This window comes from Thermobia domestica, chromosome 9 (assembly GCF_964235325.1).
Source record: "Thermobia domestica chromosome 9, izTheDome1.hap1.1, whole genome shotgun sequence".
Taxonomy (NCBI): Eukaryota; Metazoa; Arthropoda; class Insecta; order Zygentoma; family Lepismatidae; genus Thermobia; species Thermobia domestica.
The window spans coordinates 165,580,506-165,603,304 of record NC_137462.1 but is presented as its reverse complement, the minus strand read 5'-3'; the positions used below and the strand labels follow the sequence as shown (position 1 = coordinate 165,603,304).

Here is a 22,799-nt window from a genome sequence, read left to right as displayed (position 1 = left end):
AAAACTGCTGCGGAAAATCATTAATTTCTAATCTGGTACTTGGTAGGTTATTGGTAGCACTGAATGAAAGAAAATTAATATAAACATACAGTTAGGGATAGAAAACTGAACCTGTGAATAAACTGAGTCAAGTGGGAAGAAATCAGTTAATCTGTACATGGTATAAGTCTTGTTTGGTTGGTGCTTAACCAAAGCGAAACTAGTTAACCTGATAGTTATATCTAGTTGTAAACGATATTCTACAAACTAGGTAAGGAAACTTTTCCTTTTTATAAGGCATTTCTCTTTATTTAAAAATTAATGTTGATTACACGCATGTAATGTAATATAAGAATATTAAATATATATATACTTTTATAGTGCGTTTTATCGTGTATTTCAACCTCTAATGGGATGATTGTTTCTAGGAAGAAAACTGCAACTATTACTTTTGGTCATATGCCATATATTCTTCGTAGATAAGAGAGTCGTATGATTTCTAGATTTGTCCTGAAGCTGAAGAAAATATACGTGAAGGACTTCCTCGAAGACTGTAAATAATGTCCTTCTGTGTACATGTTATATGTTGCTCTTTACAGATTTAGGACTAAACCTAAAAAATTTACGAATCTACAGTCTAAGAGAAATAGTAAGGTATCTATCTACAAATAGTGTTTTCTTCTAAGAAACAGTCATCCCAGAGAGAAAGATCACAGGAACATTAGAGTTTGAAATATTGCATAATACAATGTTAAAACGCTCTAAAATGATACATAAATATCTTTATATTATAATGTATATAATGTAATGTAAATACAGTAAATACTGTATGTATTACATTATATAAATTATATATATAATATTATTTCTTATATTTCTTCGTATTTTTTTTTCAAATGTATACCGACATTTTTTTCTACTTTCAGGTACAACAGAATTCGCCAAGTTTCCGTCTGCCTTCCATGTATGAGTAAAAAGTTGTTTGTGGTTCAGCGAAAGTGGAGGAGCTTTTTATTTTCCTTTGTTATTGAAAAGTATTATGTGCGAAAAACATCCCCTTATTTTTAAAAATCATTTGTATAGAAGATAAAAAAATATATATATAAATTTTGTTGGACATGAATTTTAAACTAAAGTTCCAGATAATACGAAATCATGTGGAACATCTGAAAGACTTTTTTTTCATACAAATCTTGTCTGTGCAATAGGCAATAGTACTTTTTTTTTAATGGTAATAAATATTTAAAACAAAGTCCAAATCAGTAATTGTAAGAAGTTTCTTTTTGCTTAAGGACATAGTGTAAATTAAAACGAAAACCAATTTCTCTTCTTGAATCCTTTATTCAAAAGAAACCATTATCCATATAGAAGGTAATTGCGTGAAATATCCGAATTGTGCTATCAAATAACACGTATGAGAAATAATAACTGAAGTATGATTTAGGTCATTAAAAACAAAGAAAAAATCAGTCCAAACATTATTTTTTTTTTTATTTCGGCAAGGAATGCTGTTATCAAGCCAACCGTAAATTGCAATTATCATTGGTCAAAAACATTTTTTTTTTTAAAACCTGTGCCATATAGCTGGTGCCTGTAAAATATATTTTAAATTCTAAATTTAAGATTAAAAAAAAAAAAAAGTCAAATGGATTTGTATTGTATGAGAAACGCTTACCAGGTTAATACAGAAGTGAATTTACAGCGATGGTTGTACAATTTGTAAAATCAAATTGGAATTTAAAATTCCATTTAAATTATACAGTATTTTCTAAACCTGTATCTCATATTTCAATTTCACATTCCTTAATCAACTGTCTGTTGTTATCCATATGTTGAGCAACGCGCATAGTCTGTTCGGAACATTGCAAGGATTGACAGTTCTGTGAGTTGAGGAACTGGGAATGAAAGCTCTCAGTTACAAGAGCAGGTGGTGTTTATATGCAAAAGAACCGACTTCTGTCATCAACTGTTAGTGGGCTATTGTTAATTTTGTACATGATAGAAAGTTAAAACCTAGTAATAATAATAAAAGAGCACCGCATTAATCACATTGATTACAAAAAGAAATAAATTAGTTTTATCTAAGTGGTTATCAGTTGAGGATAATTAAGCTTTATATAGTATCATGTTGCTCTCAATTGCGATAGAAATATTTTAAATATGTTTATTGTATATTTTTATTGGTATCGAATCGGATTACTTGTTAATGATTTTCTAAAAAAGGATTTTGATGCAGTTTCTGGTACTGAAACACAGCATTGATTCTCTTTTTTTCAGTTATAATTTTCTGAATACAAAATCAAAATAGATGTAAAATATTTTAACTACATTACATTGTTAAACTGAACAGATACTATATTTGGTATTAATGTATTCAAGGGATTTAATATGTCGGTTCACATATGATTATACCAACTGAACCTATCTTGAGATTTTAAAATAAAGAGTTCATCACAGAGATTAAGACATTTGCTCTGTAGCGTAATAACATCTTTACTATAAAAGGGAAATATCTACAGTGGTGCTTACTATTTTCGTGGAAGGAAAAGGTTTGCACCTTGAGGTCTTAATGGAACCTCCATAATTTTGTAGTAGAAGCTCTGACGATAAAGCTCGTTACAAATTCATTGTATTACCATAATTCATTCTCTCAGAAACGACGTCTGCAACATTTAACGTAAAATAAAATCTAACTCATTTTTTTTTAAATAATGAAAATATCTTGAACAATAAACGTAATAGATATAACGTACCACATAGTACCGGTTTCTTTCTCACATTTATATAAATATTGGAATAAATATATATGAGCATTCATGATTTTATGAGCATAAAATTTGATATTGTAGTTGTGTGTAGAAAAAAGAAATGAAGTTTTTCTTCATCCAAATTTTCGTGGAACCTGCATTAAAAGTAAGTAATTTATATTTTTAAAAATGTTCGAAGTACTATTTTATTAAGACTTTTTTACGTTAGGAAAAAAATTCTGAAAAATAATAGGTACTGAAATTTTCTTTAACTAATAAACCGAAGTTCATTGTTCAATTTCAACTGTATCATTCATAGGTAAGCAATTTCTGTGTCTGTTGGAAAGAAAAATAAGGAAAAAAAATAAATAGAACAATAATGTCCACTAAATGTTTTAAAAAAGCATTGCCACCTTATGTACTTTTCTCATATTAAACTTGTTTAGCCACAGAAATGATACACAATGCGTCCTAATTTTTTGTACTATACGATACGAGTATATATATTTTTTTCAATCCATAATAAGCTGTTTTCAGAATTGTTACAAAAAAACCTGAAAAGAGCGAGCAAGAAGTAACGTCATTATATTGTATTTTGTACATCAGATGTGATGCGTAAATAGAGGAGAATCTGGTCCTGGCTTCCGTCTGTTTAAAAGCTTTGAACACCATTTCAGTATGATCGTGTTCCATTTTTGTTTCCATGTTCAGTGCGTGTATTATTAATAAATGGTTAACATTTTAGAATACATCTACTACTTTGAGTAAATTTTTCGAAATTGGCAGTTGAGGACTGCTTTTATTTTCTTATTGTTTGGATAGAAGTAATTTGTGTTTTTGAGTCTTAAGGGTCGATGGAAAGAGTATGTGAGGAGTAGAAGAATAGATCCTTTTACCCCAAGAACTGTTGTACAGTACAGACCAAGCTTTTAAAAGCTATGACATTGTTTTACGAAGTATATTAGAAAATGTGTACAGTTATTTTTATTAATAGCTTTCACAGATATATTGTTGTTATTAATTACTACAAGGGTGTCTTCATGAAATAAATCCTGCTCAAGAATAGTAAAAAAATGAAGAAGCTTGTACAAGAATTATGTATTTTGAATTATGTACATAGTCACTGTTTATATAAAAATACAAGTGTACCATTAAGGACCCTCTCTGTGTACTAAAATTGTATATTTCTGTTGTGTATTATTAGTAAATGGTACAGATTTACTAGAGCGCGTATTTTTGTTTCAATTCGAACCCCATTTTAAAAATACCATTTGAACTTTATTATTAAAAAGTAAGATCAGGTGCAAGACTTTGAGAACTCCAGTGTTTTTGTAATTACAATATCTTTCTCACGCCAAGTTTTATCCTCTAAATTTTCAGTACCATTGTTCTACATGCACAGATACACATCAATTTAATGCAACCATCCCCCTTCCCCCCAAAAAAGTGCAACTTACCATATTAATCCTACATTTATAAACCGTTGGACTACCTTTCGTCCTCAGAACAGTTCTGACGCGAAGTGGAATGGAGTAAAAGCTCATATATTACATCATTCCGCGTGCAGTGCAGTGGACGGAGGTGGAAATTGTGCGCCGGGACATGTTTAGGTCCGGGGATTGGGCGGGCCAAGGGAAGTGTTTAGCTTTACCTGATGCTCCTGAAACCACGCCACAATAGCTCCAGTTGCGTGAATGGACCCATATCAACCTAGAATATAGAATCAGTACAGGACACACTGAAACCCAGCATCAGAGCTGCCGCCATGTTGTACGGGTTGGACGAAAACACGATTCGTATACTTCTTTGGGCGTCTGCAGCACCAAAAACGGCTCGGTTTTCAGTTAAGTTGAACGATGACATACGACCATATCACACGTTACCAGTCATTAGTGGTCTGTTACATGCTTGCGGTACCACTGGCGTCGTGCTAAGCTTTAAGGTCTCTTATCAGCGGTTTCATCCGTGCAACCTGATCCCGTCGTGTAACTCTCAGCGGACTGTGATTGTCAATACCTCTGTCACTTGCCCCGCAGTCGCAGAACAGTTCTGAATGACAATCCGCTGTAATACTCGGCGGGATCTATCACTAAGGATTTTGTTTCGACCATTGTTCCTCTTCACCCATGTGCTTGAGTTTTGTATGCTGCTATCATCTCTCGCGAAACAATTACCATTTTTGTCACGCTTGCAATATAGAACCGAGCGCGAACAATTTTCCCTATTTGGAAATTCGAGAGGTCGCTCATTTTACGTTACACAATTGCTCAGTTCAGTGCACACTGCCGTTTCACTGCTCGTTATGTAGTATGGAATTTGCCCAAACACACTACCAGCAATAGATGGCGTTGCGGTCGCCACATAATTGTTGCCAACCTAGAGATCTGCCGTATTTCCATTAAATTGCTTAAGGATCTACCGTCTCCAGTCTTTCTAGTTTTGGAAAGCTATACTGAATAGGTGACATTTACAATGTTGGATTGATACGGTTAATATAAGTATGTTTTGTTATTCAGACAATAAATAGTCGTGAGCGCATGTGGCGACATTGACGAGAGTAGCAAGCACTTATTCCATTCTCTGTCGAATATCGAGAAATCCAGTTCAACATTAATTTAATTATGAAATGTATATCTGCAGTGTTACGTCACTTGGTGAGTTTTAAGTGATCCATTATTGTATACAGTTTCAGTGTGCACACATGATGCAAACAGGACTATTAGTGTTATGCCTTTGTTATATACGTACTAAAATATAAAAAAGGAAAAAAAGCGTCTTAACCTTACTTGTATAGTCCACAGCAAAAAACTTGCAACATGAGCATGTAACTTTATTGTTAAACGACGAAGTCTTTTGCTCCAAAATAAGTGTGCAGGGGAGGACGCCGAGGTTTCTCCTGGCGTGATTCGTGCCACTTAGACGTTATGTTGATTCCCTACGCTGTTAGGCGTTGTTTCACAATAAACTTACATGCTCATGTTGCAGGTTTTTTTGCTGCGGACTGTACATTGGCCCCGACTACATGGGGGCAAAATAGCTATCGCCCTAACAATTTCTTATTCATCAAGGCCCGAAGGAAATTTGCATATTTATGGTCCATGCATGACTCAGAGTTTAAGCTTTATTGATCCATTATATGACCTATAGTTACACACACACACACACACACACATATGCAAACGTGCGCGCGCGCGTGCACACACACCATATATACAATAATAGAGATAAACTGGTCAGAATGTTAGTGCCCAGAATGGAATTTGGAAAGCTCGGCACAGCTGTGCGAGTATTTTTTTCTTTTTTCTTAACAATTAGACTGAAAATAGTTGTAGAAGTTTTATAAAGCCTAATTTATTTTCGTGGTTAGGACTGACTATTTTCTGCCGAAATATGTATGATATTATCCAATTCCTCACACATAGGAAGAACACAAGGTCTGTCACATTAATTTCTGATAAGTTTGGAAGAAGTCATTGCCAGGCCAATAAAGCATCTGGTAACTTATAATCTACTGCACTAAACTTTTTCACTCGCACTTCTTAAATTGAATCATATCATGGCGTAGTTATTACGAAAACCTTCAATTACGAAATATGAACAAAATTATTATAATATTAGTTTTCGGAAAACTTGGTATCTAAGAAAATACTTCAAGAGCAAACTATCCCTTTCATGAGAAGTTATTCCTGCCATACTATAGGGTTGTATTTATGATAAAGATATGTATTTATGAAATGTGAATATCAAGACGAAACTACCCCTTGTGGACTCTCTTTTTCATGCAAAGTGATGTATACCGTTTTATAGAATTGTTAATGAAATATTTATAAAGAACAAAATCAATTGAACAGTTTGAGAAACATGTAAATAAATAAATAAAATAAAAACCAATCCCTAAGAGTAAATTTACCCCTTATGGAAATTTTCATACAAAATGAGCCGCGTTATAGGATTTATAACGAAATATTTATTTATGAAATAAAAGCAAAATCAAATGAAGTGTTTTTAGAAAATTGTAGGAAAACAACTCATTCCGAAGAATAAACTAATTATTAGTACTTATTCATGGCTAACGTATTATGCTACATTATAGGGTTATTAATTAAATGTTTATTATTTATGGAATACAAAGTTTTTGGATAAAATAGTCTGCAAAGAACTCACATCAAATACCTCTTCTGGATTTTTCCCAAATAAACGACTTATACTATATTATACAAGGTTGTTTGTGAAATATTAATTTATGAAAAACTAACAAAATCGATAAGAAGTACTAAAAAAAAAAAAAATCATGTTTGTATAATCACCTTCAGTAAATTACCCTTATTTGTGGGGTCTGAAGAAAATTCGACTTCCTCCACTGGAAAAAATCTTTAAAAAGAAAAAACTAAAGGTTAAAATTTGATCTAGATACATCGTACACGTACAGAGGGAAGTTTAATACGAGGGTCATTGCAAAAGCCATGGCAACTTCTTTTTTTTTTCTCGAAAGTGGTAATGAATTAACAAAAAAATCGAAAATATGCAAGTGGAAGGTTAGTTCATATGGTGCCTTCCATTTCAACTCAGGCAAAAAAATATAAAATTGTACCATCACCATCCCAGATATTGTTGAAACTTTTTTTATAGCAACTAGACATGTTTTTAAGACACCCATATTTTTTTGTTTTGTCGAAAAAAAATTTCCCGCCAAGTAATGGGCCATCAAAGACGGGGAGTACAATTTATGAATTGTAGAAGACATGGAAAATGGTCAATTTCGGAGCCTCACCATTCGGCTATAGAGACAGGTAGAGTTATAATTCTTGTTGTGGTATGTACATAGGGATATAAATAAACTATATTTTATTAAAGTTTGGTTTGCGCATGCATATCTTTTTGTACATAAATTAACAAATGAACGTCAATTTATCTGAAAAGTCGAAGTTTGCAATTTTTTTTTCGAGCACTTCCGGTTCGAATTTTAAAATTCTGTTTTCACGGTTGGTAAGACCTAGTTATCCGCTTTCCGAAAAAAATTTTGTATCGCTTCTGTGGTCAACCGTTTTGTCGCAAAAAATTCGAGAAATTGTAAAATTTTCAAAAATCGCCATTTTTGGGCGCCATTTTCTCGAAAACACCATTTTTTAAAATTCTGAAATTTTGTCAGATGGTTCAACTTTACCTGAATAATAAACACACCAAATATCATTCTCGACCAATGCTTCATGGATTAACTGCAGCCTTTTAAAGTTAGCGTAGTTTCGCTAATTTTGATGTCACAGTTAGCAACACTGGGAACAATAAAAGTGCAATGATTTGATGATGTTTGTGGTTCACATTCATTAAATGAAGAATAAATGGTTTTCTTGGCTGTCTTTTTTTTTATTATTTTGATTAAAATGCTCTCTGAAATAGTAAAATGAGCCTCCCTCTACTCCTGCGTTTTCTTAAACTGAAGTAATCTGAGGTGGAAATTACGATTATGAAACACACAAATTTCAAGTTCACTTACTTAAAATGGTCTTCGGAAACAAAACTTCACAGAATTTTTTTTTACATGAACCAATCATTTGCTTGGTTGTTGCCTTCTTTGCTAATAGCATGTAACCGTGCAGATGCTCCAATAGATGTTGGTTCACTCATAACTGATCAGGAGTGGATCTAGGGGGACGATTGCCGCCCCTTCCCCCAGAAGAAGAAACTTTCTTATTTATATATAAATAAACCCATCCCAGAGTTTGGCGCTCTTAAAAGTAGCTCTAAGTAGCAGTATTACAATCCCCCCCCCCCCAGAAGTCCGTCCTGGATCCGCCCCCTGCGTAGCACATTGTCGATAGTCACAAAACACTTATTTTCACTTCTCTTATGCTCTTCTGGAAACTGTACGCTGCTGAAGGTTCATGTGGAAGCATAAACAGCACTTCAACTTCTCGTAATTCATGATTTATTCATAATATTTCTGCTACGCACCACTGGTTATCTATATATATAAAAGAGAACGTACAAATCCTTTGTCCGCTCATCACGCTAATACGGCTGAACCAATTTCTTTTATTTTTGGGGGGTTATTAGGATTTGGACCCTAGATGGTTTTTATCATATCACTTTAATTTTCAATTACCAGTGTCTTGAGATAATTGACCATTCAGGTGTCCATTACGTACAAATCCTTTGTTAGTTCATCATAGGTATAAAAATAAACGTATGTATATGCAACCCGCATGACCGTGTCACTCGGCGGGTTAACATAAATGACAGGCGTTATAATGGTTTTTATCATATCACTTGAAAGCGAAAAAGTAAAAATTATCTAAGTAACAAAGTTTATTGCGTTCGGGGGTGATCGCAGCGAAGCGGGGCGGGTTAACATAAATGACAGGCGATATAATGTTAACATTTACTGCAATCTTCTATGGTTTTTATCATATCACTTGAAAGCGAAAAAGTAAAAATTATCTAAGTAACAAAGTTTATTGCGTTCCGGGGTGACCGCAGCGAAGCGGGGTGAACGCTGCTAGTCATACATATATGTATATAACAAAAGTTCCTTTTTGCAGATTTCTTAAATCTACACTTTGAATTGCAAAAGTTCGATTTTGAGGGAAGTATGAAGTTAGTTCATGGTGACCCGTTACTGCCATAAAAACTTCGTAATTTTCCGAAAGCCAAAGATAACTTCGTTGAATACCAGTTACCGGTCGCATACTTTCCCTTTTTTCTTCCGGAAGTCGTCGAATTCAGTTCCAGGTAACAAAACGAGAGTAATACCCGGAGTTTGTACTTGCACTAGACTCACGAATTCTTCTGCGGTTTTAGTGGGGACGCGGTGGCTCAGTGGTAGAGCGTTCACTTCCGGTGCTTGGGGTCCCTAGTTCAATCCCAGCTCGTGCCGTGTGGGCTTTGTGGTGGACAAACACCGTGCTCGTGGGTTTTCTTGGGGTTATCCCGTTTCCTTCCACTTTCTGCATTCCACCATTTCATTCATTTCTCATGATCACCGTCTCCTTTAGACTAATCGGCATAACCGTGAAACGTAAAACTTAAAGATTTCATTTCATTTTTTTCTTCTGCGGTTTTAATACCGTGTATCTAAGGCTATGGCGCGTTGCCACATTCTTTGCCCCCCCTTCCCCACTACCCTCGCAGAGACCCTTGCATGGCCGGTTTCACTGCAAAAACACTGCTTTATCGGACCTGTCTGCATCTCGAACATCTGAAAGCGATTTTTAAAGTGGGATGCAGCACCATCAGAAATTACTGACACGGTTTGGGAAATTGTAGACACCTATTTTCACGTATTCAAACCTTTTTCTATAAAATATATTTTCGCTTTTCTTCGAGTATGTTTAGAATCTTGTCTATAACTATGAGTACATGAGCCGAATCGTGTGTTTTATCGTCGTTTATTACAACAAAACTGTCAATTGTTTCATATTTCGGTGATAACTCTGAATTGCACTTTGCAGAATAACAGTCCAGTTTTCAACAAAGTCCACATGAAGTAAAATAGAATTTGTATCTTGAAATTTTATACGGTGGTTTTCGGTAGCAATTGATTCTCTTTGGATTTTCTTGATGTAGTCATGAATTACAATTCTTATAGTTAAACCAGCAATGTACGATACGAAAACAGAAAGTGGCACAGTTTTTTTTAACGAGATCATTATTCTCCCATACGGCATACGTAACCACTTTCATTTTCATCAGGATCAATAATTAAAGACACCACACTTATTTCTTCCACTCCAGAACATTCACCACATTCTTGAAGAAGACAGCTGTCATTTTCTACGGATCATACTACTAAAGGAAATATGTCACTCATGACAGCTTCAATACAGCTTGTACCTTTGATTTGTAGCAACGCAGTAGCAGCTAATTTAAAATTTGCACAATACACACACACACACACTTCCCTCTCAGGTTGCGGACTGGCACACTTTAGTCGAATACTATAAAATTCCGAGTGACCCATTTTTATGCTGGAATTGTTCTGTTTAAAAATTCAGTAAATTTCTTTGAAACGCGTAAGAAAACATTTCGATTTTTTTTTTTTTTTTTTTAACTTTTTGTCATTTTTCGATCACTGTAATGACATCGCACTTAATTGAGACTTTGTCTGGAGCATTCCAAATCATACTGAGGTAATAGTTTAGGCATTTTATAGATCATCAGAATTCATTGGATGGCCATTTCAAGTAAACTTAAAATTTGTGTGTTTCGTAATCGTAATTTCCACCTCAGATTACTTCAGTTTAAGAAAACGGAGGAGTAGGGGGAGGCTCATTTTACTCTTTCAGAGAGCCTCTTTGTTCAAAATAATAAAAAAACAGCCAAGAAAACCATTTATTCTTCATTTAATGAATATGAACTACAAACATCATCAAATCATTGCACTTTTATTGTTCCCAGTGTTGCTAACTGTGACATCAAAATTAGCGAAACTTCGCTAACTTTAAAAGGCTGCAGTTAATCCATGAAGCATTGGTCGAGAATGGTATTTGGTGTGTTTATTATTCAGGTAAAGTTGAACCATCTGACAAAATTTCAGAATTTTAAAAAATGGTGTTTTTGAGAAAATGGCGCCCAAAAATGGCGATTTTTGAAAATTTTACAATTTCTCGAATTTTTTGCGACAAAACGGTTGACCACAGAAGCGATACAAAATTTTTTTCGGAAAGCGGATAACTAGGTCTTACCAACCGTGAAAACAGAATTTTAAAATTCGAACCGGAAGTGCTCGAAAAAAATCGCAAACTTCGACTTTTCAGATAAATTGACGTTCATTTGTTAATTTATGTACAAAAAGATACGCATGCGCAAACCAAACTATAATAAAATATAGTTTATTTATATCCCTATGTACATACCACAACAAGAATTATAACTCTACCTGTCTCCATAGCCGAATGGTGAGGCTCCGAAATTGACCATTTTCCATGTCTTCTACAATTCATAAATTGTACTCCCCGTCTTTGATGGCCCATTACTTGGCGAGAAAATTTTTTTCGACAAAACAAAAAAATATGGGTCTCTTAAAAACATGTCTAGTTGCTATAAAAAAAGTTTCAACAATATCTGAGATGGTGATGGTACATGCTCTGCCTGAATTGAAATGGAAGGCACCATATGTAAACATTACATGTAGGGAGATGGATGAACACACATTACCATAAAGATAGAGCACGAGAAAACAAATTGTCGCTTCAAACCTGTTTTTTTGTTAATTGCAACAGTACACAATAGTACAGGGCAGGAACACGCACGTGTGACATCTTAGAACATCCACCATATTTGCCAGACTTACCATCTTGCTATTATGACCTCATTCCAAAGCTGAAAGAGACATTGCATGGAATACGCTTTCGAACACGTGAAGACTGCCATAGCAGTCACGCGTGGAATCCGAAGATTCGCTCAAGGTGAGGCCATGGGTAGACCTATTCGGCGTCTTCCACAGCGTTGGCAGTGTGTGTGATGGATTCTTTGGGAGACTACGTCGAGGGACTCTTAAATGTCACAGGTACGTGTTTCTGCCCTGTACTATTGTGTACTGTTACAATTGACAATAAAACACGTTTGAAACTACAAAATTTTGTTTGTCTTTTTTCTCGTGCTTTATCTATGGTGGCCTGTGTGTTCATCCATCTCCCTCCATGTAATGTTTACATATGAACTAACCTTCCACTAGCATATTTCAGAATTTTTTATTCGTTACCATTTTCGAGAAAAAAAATAGTTGCCATGACTTTTGCAATGACCCTCGTATAAAAATGATAAAAGGAAGAGGCGTGTTCGTTGGGTCACAAGTGCAACTGAAGACGTTGCATTCTTCTTATGAAAACTGGGTTAGGTCAGATTTGCTATAGGGCCATTCCATCGTCACGGGCAGGACATTTACACGACATTTTTGATGCTTTAAAGTTGTATATTTCTAAAAGTACAACATAAATTCTGCTAATTGTATGATATATGAGCAGTACAGACTTAGGAGTATATGTAGCTGATGTTTTCAGTATTTTTTTTCTGTTTAGAGTAGAAAATATTAATTCCTAAACGTCTGTCACGGGCGGGGACAAAAAAGAGAAGTGACTTTCGACACACCAAGTGAATGTTACAAAACTCTGTGAATTCTTAGCTCAAAATGTTTTTATTTAAACGGAAATGTATAAATGATGAAATTTTAAAACAAACTTCACATAATAGAAATTTGCCAAATATTTATTTAATGAATAAACTAAACTTCACTGTGTCACGGGCAGGACACCGTGTGAATCAACACACAACATCTCAATAAGAATTATTTCAAAAATGAAATAAAATAGAAAATAAGTTAATTTCTGCTATTCTGTTATAGCATTTCACATAAATAATTATATTTACTTCAGTTGAGGCTCGCTTTTACCACATAAAAATAATAATATGCCGTACACTCATTTCTCACCACCTACACTTTAGGAAATGGTTTTATTTGCCCATTTACACCCACCTTGTAGGGAAATTTGTACAAAATACTGTTTAACAGTATATAAAATAGGTGCTGGTATCCAGTGCCCGTGCCGTGGAAAATCAGCGCCCGGCGCGAGAGTATACGACGCGTCGCGACGGCGCCCCCGTAAATATGAGATCGACAGACTAGCCGCAAAGCGTTACTATGGTTGGCGCGATGCGTAAGAAAATTTTCAAAAATAAACTCTGCTTTTCGTTGATTTTGAGCACTTTTTAATACTTGTTTTCCTTCCATTTTATATATATTTGGTCTAGGAATTAATTCGTGCGGTTGGTACGCACACATTGAAGCTGTAGTACAAACACAAAATACATAAATACCTTAAGAAAAATATTGTCCATCGCTAGCCACCACTTTCGCCCATCTGTCAGGCAATGTACGGATTCCGTGGCGAAAGAAGTCCTCATCCTTGGAAGCGATCCAGTCAGAGACCCATGTTTCGATATCTTCTGAAGAAGTAAACCGCTGTCCTATCAAATCGTTGTTCATGCAATCGAACAAGTAGTAGTCTGAAGGAGCAACGTCTGGTGAATACGGCGGGTGGGGTAAAACTTCCCATCCGACATTTTCTAAATAGGTTTTGACCGGTTTTACGACATGTGGGCGAGCGTTATCATGTTGAACAATAAGTTTATCATGTCTGTTCTCCCATTCTGGTCGTGTTCTGGCCAGAGCTTGCTTCAAACGCATTAATTGTCGTCGATAACGTTCTCCATTCATAGTTTCACCCGGTTGCAGCAGCTCATAGTACACCACACCTTTCATATCCCACCATATGCACAGCATAACCTTTGCACAGTGAATATCTCGTTTTGGTTGTGATGGACCTGGTTCACCTGGTTTCACCCAGGCCTTTTTTCGTTTAGGGTTCTCGTAATGGATCCACTTCTCATCACCCGTAATAATTCGATGCAGAAACCCCTTTCTGCTCTGTCGTTGAAGCAGCAATTCGCAAATGGTTTTTCGTCTTTCAACGTCTCTGTCTTTCAATTCATGTGGAACCCAATGTGACATCTTTTGAATCATTCCCATGGCTTTCAAGCGTTTGGAGACTGTTGTTTGATCAACGCCTAATGCTGCTGCAAGTTGTTCCTGCGTTTGACACGAATCCTGCTCGAGCAATGCTGTCAATTCTTCGTCTTGAAATTTTTTTTGGCTGTCCAGCTCGCTCTTGGTCTGCCAAGCCGAAATCACCACTTCTAAACCGTGCAAACCACTTCTGACACGTTCGCTCAGCTAGAGCATGGTCACCATACACTTCCACCAAAATACGATGACTTTCAGTCGCACTTTTCTGCATGTTAAAGTAATGCAGCAGGACACCCCGCAAAAACACTTTATCAGGCACAAATTGCGCCATGTTCACTTAACTACAAACTGGTGTTGTTGACGCTTTAATCCACTGCCCTATACTACGAACGATACGCGATGACAGGGGTTTGCAACACATGTGTGGATACACGGAACTGTGGGACGCTCCGTTCGTTGCGCCATCTCTTGTCCACCCGCACGAATTAATTCCTAGACCAAATATATATATATTATTTTTTCCTCCTGAATTTTGCGCCCCCTTACTTTGACGCCCGGGGCCGTAACAACGCTCCCCCCTCCCACCCGGGGCACAGCACTGCTGGTATCAAAGGTATTATTTGATCGAAATGCACGTAAGACACATCTTCAACAGTCTTGAAAATTTTACCGCAATCGCTTACGGTCTTCATACGAATTTCCTTGACTACTTCGTCCTCTTCTACTGGGCTTTGTGCGATAGTTGCATGTCTATGTTTTCTTTTTATGTCCACTAGAGAAAAGTTCCATAAACAAAAATGTTTATTGTGTTATATCTTCAACAGCTAGTCTAACACAAGCCTTGTTAACATGCACAAGCCTTGTAAGTCGTCCCTCAGAATACCTTCATGGCTTTTGGAGTCACCATTTTCAGAATCTGAATAAAAGTCTGTTAGAAATTTAAAGATTTTATACGGATGAAGCTCTAATTTAAAAGTTCGACGAACTACCAAATTTTCACTGTCAAATTGCAGGAATAACTGTTTTGATTGGAGACATTCAATTGACAAGAGCATTTTCCCGTCTTTTACTCAAAACGTATTTTTTTTTTTTTTTTTTTTTTTTTCAATTTCTGATGATGATAGTAGTAAAACAGATATATTTTGAAACGAAGAGTTTAAAGCTGCTACGAAATTAGCAGCACATTCTACAATTACTTTGTTTTGTTTCACAAAGTTCCATACTGGCCGTTTTGTACGTACTTCAATCCCATCTACTGCTCCCTTGAAACGAACAGAAAGGTGACACTAATGATAATATTTATATGACATTTATTTTAAGTTAAAACATCATACTGACAGTAATACATAATCCTCTATTTAAGTAAATAATGTTCATGCTTAGAAAACTTTATTTTAGTACACATGGAATAATTTTCTATCGTGAATAACCAATGTACACAAACTATCCCACTAGTGGCATGCTCACTGTCACGGGCAGGACAAGTTTTTAAATTGAAATAAATCGAAATATATTGTTAGCATTAGTCCAAAATTTGGTAAATGTAAAGTACAGGTGAAAATTGTTACTTCTACTAAGTACGAACCACATTCAGAAATTTAGTATTTCAGTACAATAACTTTTGGTAGTTTTCTGTCACGGGCAGGACATTCAAGTTGACGTTTATATCTTTAATGATATTATAAACAATTTTTATCCTGTAAGCACTTTTTCAACTCCAGCTTGTAGCAAAGAGAAGCATCTTGAATAGCTCGAAGTTAGTTCAGCCAAACATGCACAATATACCGTAAAATGTTGCCGATAACAAGAATAAAAAATTCCTCGCAGCTGACATGTTACAAATTCACAACTCAGACTTAAAATTTTACGTGAATTCTAAGTATAAATAAGTTTTTCTTTGTGAAAAAGTAAATTTCGTTCTATTTACTTCATATATACGTAAAAATGCATTAATTTTAACAGTTTTCGAAAATTTGGGTTCAGGCTCACTTTCGCGTGGAATGGCCCTATAATGAACATGCAGTTTTTGACATCCTGATCTAAGATCCTAATAGGTGCGATGCTCAAAACGTTCCTCTATATAGGCTGATAGATTTAATAATTATGGCATTGCGTAGCTGCATGAACGTTGGCAAAGGGTGCTGAATACTGGGGAAGATTGCTTCGAGACCTAACGCTGAGTACCATGCACTGTATGTATGTCTATTTCTGACAACGATCACGAACAGAAAAAAAAAATGAGCATAACCAAGCACCTACTCGTAGGGATATCAAGTTTGGGTCAAATTTGTAAAATTAGTAAAGATTTTCGAGGTCCTGATTAGAAGTCTCAAAACTTTTTTGACGGTCTCTCAAAACGTGGTTGTGTTTCAATAATAATAATAAAACAATAATCATTTTCTGAGCTTTGTGTTCCATTACAACGCTAGATCAAGCCCTCACAAATATCTATTTACTGCAGCAAATGTAGCTTCAATCATCTATTAAAAAATTAATTCTGATACGAGTATATGGAATGAATTCCCGCAAATGTACCCTCCTTGCTGGTCTAGTGGTTAGCGCGTGTCTTGGATGAACGAGGTTCCGAGTTCGATTCCCGGTGAGAATACCAGTGGTTGAGATCCTACTTTACCTTATCCTATACAGCCTCGATGCTGACAAAGGACGCAAATACAAATCAACCAATCAATGAACCGACAAATGCCTCTGTATTTTGTGGGGAAATGAGAGAGAAAACATTACGCAGAACTCATAGAGGAACTTCTATAAATTAGCCATTGAAGGTACATCCTTCTTTCCCATTTGGACGTCTTTCTTTTAACACTTAGCACCTTCTCAACTTTGTACCAGAAATACAGAGGCAAGTGAGGTGTGGCAATCTTAGCTAAATTTTGATGGAACTTGGAAGTATGAATCTTTCAGAAGTTCAATACAGCCGACTGGTTAAGTGGTAATTGATTTAACATAGGTATGTAGTAGCTAAATAATATTCAATAACTGTTACAGAATTACAGTATTGGAAAATTTCAACTGTTCTGTTTTCTCAAGAAAATTAATCTCAAAAATAAAATGCATATTCTTTGTCTAAATAAACCACGTCGTTTTTCATCTGTAATGGAACGTGAGTGAAAGTATGTAGAACAGTGTAATTGAATGCATGACCCTTATACGTAATTGAAAACAATTAGATAATCGTTTAATATATGCCATTAAATAATATAAAAAAATGTTAATACCATGCTCTCTGGTGGCTTTTTAATGTTTCATCATGGTAACTTGGATTGTTGGAATTCAAGAATTAAAACTATTCAATGTTACGAGTTACATAGCAACCTCGGAAATCTTTAAATACAGGCCTCAGTATGTGGAGGTAAGTTTTATTCATTTTTAAGCTTTTTCTTTCTTTAAAAGTCATAATGTAAATATTGTTATTAGATTATATGCTCGAATACTCTTATTACTTTTATTTTTGCGTGCATACATTTTATTTTTGTAGCAATTTATCATAGTTAATTATGTTATTTACTCATTATACTGTAGTATTCAATCTTTAAATTATTTTCGAATGTTAAAACTTGGTATCGTATAGGCACAACTGGGGTCGGTATTCAGAATAAATTCAATTAAGTATATACCGATTTATATAGTCAATACTGAAATTCGTGTAATCAAAACGAATTTAAAAACATAGAATTATTTTAGTATATTTAGAGTCTGAAATATTGTCTTAAAAATACAGAATATATACAATTACAACAACTGATTGACTAGTACCGAGTAGTTAACTTCACTATTCACCGATAGAATTCACCAGTATACAGATTTAATGACAGTATGTTGAACTGTGGTACAAGTGCAAAGGTTTCACTCTAAAATACATAAAAAAAATAAAAATAAAAATAAACATTAAGTGCAGTTCTCTTAGATTATTTTATTCAAAGTAATATGTTGAACTACAAGTAAGACACCTCAGACAAATTCTTTTCTGCAACACAGTATAACATTAGCCTATATCAGGGACTAATAATACGAGGTCACCAAAAAATTTATATTTGTTCGTGATCGTCAGAAATAGACATACATGCAGCGCATGGTACTCAGCGTTAGGTCTCGAAGCAATCTCCCTCAGTATTCAGCACCTTTTGCCAACGTTCATGCAGCTACATAATGCCTTTGGCGTTAAAACTCAAGGATCTTGGGTCCAAAGTCATAATGTTCTTTTCAGCAGCGAGGCTATATGAAACGGGGTCTGCTGTTTACTGTGCAATTTGAGCCATAACTTGGATTGTATTCCAGAATTGTCTACTTATTTGCGCTAGGCATCGTTAAGCCTTACGTAAAGCAGAAATTAAGGACCAAATTTAATCTTCTACCCTATTTGTAGTACTATTATTCTTCGTAACAGATGTAATATTACTTTTAATACTGTCACGTGAATGCAAGTGTAGTTCACCTCTATATCGTTTCTCATTCACATATTCTTAATTGGAAAGAATGGGCCGCGGTGGCTCAGTAGTAGAGCGTTCACCTCTGGTGCATGGGGTCCCTGGTTCGATCCCAGTTCGCTCCAAGTGAATTTTGTGGTGGACAAACACTGTATGCGTTGGTTTCCTTGGGGTTCTCTCGTTTCCTTCCACTTTCTTCATTCCAGCATTTTCATTCATTTCTCATCACCGTCTCCTTTAGGTTAGCCGGCATAACCATAGGAGGCAAAACTCGAAGATTTCATTTCATTTTCTTAATTGGGAAGAGCGTATTATATCGCGATTTGAAATCTTGCATTAAATTAAATACAAGGTATTCCAAAACAACACCGACAACGTTTGGGAGGTGATTCCTGACACCAAGATACGACAAAAAGTATAGAGCATCTTGGGTGCACAAATGCTTTCTTTCAGAGTTATAGGCTGTTGAGAACGTGAAAAAATGAATTTTAAACGTCCATAGTTCTAAAACTCTGGGACCTACCGTAGTCGGGTCAAGACTTCACTGAGGAACTAATGTGTGTCCTATCCAAAAATACATGTTTCAGAATCCTGCGGTACTTCCGCAACAATTTTTATAAAGGCAGTTGGAGAGTACTTCAAAAGATATGGCCATAGCCAATCTCCCTCTATGAAAATTGCTTTGAGTACCGTATAGGATTCTGGAATATGTATTTTTGGATAGGACACATATTAGTTCCTCAGTGAAGTCTTGACCCCACTACGGTAGGTTCCATATGGAGCTATGGACCTTTAAAGTTCATTTTTTTTTTTTTCGTTTTCAACAGCCTATAACTCCGAAAGGAAGCATTTGTGCACCCAAGATGGTCTATACTTTTTGTCTTATCTTGGTGTCAGGAATCACCTCCCAAACGTTGTCGGTGTTGTTTTGAAACATCCTGTATATAAGCTTCTGTTGCTTAACTACGACACTACCATCATAAACTGTATTGCTACAAACAGATCATATGTAGGAGCTTTATATACTTTACAATCAAGTAGTGGTTTAGGGAATGCTACACTTTGGTTACAGTGCAGTTAATGGAAGGTGGTCTCGGACAGATAACTGCACATGATGTAAGCAAAACAAAAGGAAAAGTGTGAGGAGGACTGTTTGCCAATCACTGCAGTACTCTTTCACGCTTTCTACGCAACCAAGTCACTGACATCGTTGTTGCCGGTAGTTGAGGGTTGAATCTTTTGTGAAACAGTTGTTTTAATGTCTCAGTTAATTTTTGTGTGTGTGTGGTGTTTTAGGTATTTTTCCAAATTAATAATAATTGTGAATAGTTTCAATGTGTGATGTGTTTACAAAATATTTCTTGAAAGAATGACGAGATACATAAATGGTTTAGCATACAGAGGTCAGTCACAGAAAACGATATATAACGCTGGAACAGACTCGTAGCCATGAAGATTGTAGAGGGGGCTTGTCCTCCTAAATTTTCCATTTCCCACCCTCAAATTTCTGGACATGGCTAGTACGGAAAAGATCTTAGTGATATGGAGTAATATGGTTCAATCGGGTTTCTTCGAATTTTCTTCTCACCTCCTTCCCCCTCTTGTATTGTTCATGAGACAAGAAATGTCTCGTGTCATCTCTAAAATGAGACGAAAGTTACATTTTTAATTTCGAGGCAATACTAGAAACATGACATTTCTCGACTCGTTTCCGAGATATGACGAGAAATTCACCGAGTTTCGTGAGCAACAGTAATTCACCCACTTCTCAGATTTCAAAGATTGTTTTGGTGTTACATAGCAGCGAGGCTATATGAGACATGGACCTACAGCTTAATGTGGAATCCGAACCACATGAGCTCCCACCAGGAATCGAACCCGGGTCCCCCATGCCAAAGATGAGCATTTGTCAACTACTTGAAAGATACGCAAGCCGTTACACAATACTCCAATAGTAAATATGGTCTAAATGTTGTTATATAATTGCCTTCGTGATCCTCTCGTTACCCGAACGAATTCTGGTAACTTTTAAATGAAATAATGAAGAAAATCAGGTCATAAATTTTGAACAAAAATTTACAAAACGAGATTAGAAAAGCTTTTCGAGAATCTATACGAGACAATTTTTCGAGAATCGACAAGATAAAGTCTCTACAAAATTTACGAGACTAGTTGAGAAAACCTTATATCTCGTCTCGTGAGCAATGCTATTTTCCTTCCAACTTCAAAATTTTGGCCGGCAATCGGTCCTGTGCGAAATATAAACTATAACAAAAATGTGTAAATAAAGGAGTTTATTTATCTAATTTTTAACGTCTCACGATTATACACGGAGGCTAAGGGAGAGACGATGGTGAGTGCGATTATAATAGTGGAATGACGAAGTGGAAAAACTCCGAGAAAACCCACGCACACGGTGTTTGTCCACCACGAAGCCCACTTGGTGCGAGCTGGGATCGAACTTGGGAGACCCTTACGCGCCAGAAATGAGCGCTCTACCACTGAGCCATCACTGCACTCTAAACGAGTTACGTATTTTTTTTTTTTTTAAGTATAACATGAAACCAAGGCCAGTAAATAATTTGCCGTTGATAAAGTTTTCTGCTTTGCATGCCTATCTTCCAGTTATTCTAAAGAAAGAAAAAAAAAAAAGTCTTTTAGTTGCCGATTGTATTTTGGGGATATCTTTGAGTAAAATGCCTTTGTAAAAGTTACAAAGACAGAATTTAATAAAACTACGTTTTGGTAAGTAAAAACATAATTTTTAAATATATTTTAAAAGAAGTTCCAGTGGCAATTTCGATTCAGTATTAGATTAGAAAGTCTCTCCAATAGACGATTAAAAATATTCAAGCTCCTTAAATTCCTCAGTTGATGTGAACTCAAAGTAAAACTAGTGTTATTCATCTTTATTTTTTCTTGTAGAACATCAATATTCCAAGTATTATTATTATTATTATTATTATTATTATTATTATTATTATTATTATTATTATTGTTATATGGAAATCGTACGTTCCTGTCATTTTATTATGATTACAAAGTTATGACTCGTTAAATGTTCTAGGTTTGTCGCCAGAGTTGATACATACGTCGCGTCGCAGAGCCTTTATCAACAGCGTCTCCAATGCACCATGTCTTCTGCCCAACTGTCAGAAGTCAGCTTTCGTTAATTGCACAATTGAATAACTAAATTAAGTCTGACGGCGCTTTTTTTGGGCTGAAACCAAAATTGGGTGGCCAAAATGTGTGCTTATTTTACATGCACATCGATGAACAAAATTTATTCTGTATGTTTCGAATCAAAAGTCTGCTTAAAACTTTTTATTCATTTTTTCATTCATTAATTTTTTCATGATCGACATACTATCTAGGTAAGAAAAGTTGGCAAAGTTCTCTTGTTGCTACGATTTCTAGGATCGGGAACAAATTTCTGAGATCTACAAAAAACACTTTTCTCAGTGTATATATTGCACTTATTTCAATCACTGCCTTATTTGAAATATTTCTCAGTACATCTTCTTAATCAAGAATACACACTACTCCTTCGCTTGATTTTTTTCAGAATTGCATACATTCATGTATCGTTTCCATTTCAAAACATTGACATTACTTTAGAAACTACAGCACTGTATGCTTCTAATGCCAAGATGGAATAATATTACAGTCTTTTTATCCGATTGTAATTAATTTTGACCGGATAATGCTGCTATGATATATATGATATGTATTACCTATCTCAAGAAGGCAATACTTATTACATTACTTTTGAAATGCCTCCAGACAACATTCCGTAACAAATTTTAATTTGCCAGACATAATCTAAAGACATGAAATTCATTTATCTAGTACAGTATCTAGTACAGTGATCGTCGTTGCACATACAAAACATATCAGCCTTATACCTATTATTATACAAACTTTGTCTTATTTTTTTTTATAATATAGGACAAATAATATATGGGGAAAAAATGAACGGAACAGTAAAGTTATACGTACCTTTCACAGAGCTATCCGATATCTCTAAATATTGCTTGTAGGTACACCTTCTTATCCTCCTCAGTACAGATAGGGAATATTTTTGGCTACATAGTTGTACCGATAAAA

The 22,799-nt window shown here is 35.3% G+C and overlaps 1 protein-coding gene across 4 annotated transcripts in view; it reads left to right on the top strand.

The window, feature by feature from the left end:
* The window catches only part of LOC145695169 (protein PALS1-like), a 351,545-nt gene extending 347,588 nt beyond the window's left edge, over window positions 1-3,957 (top strand). For all 4 annotated transcript variants that reach the window (XM_081772126.1, XM_081772127.1, XM_081772125.1 and 1 more), the window contains one exon: window positions 906-3,957. The gene's annotated coding sequence lies outside the window, so the exon portion shown is untranslated. The remainder of the gene's footprint in view (window positions 1-905) is intronic.
* The last annotated feature ends 18,842 nt before the right edge of the window (window positions 3,958-22,799 follow it).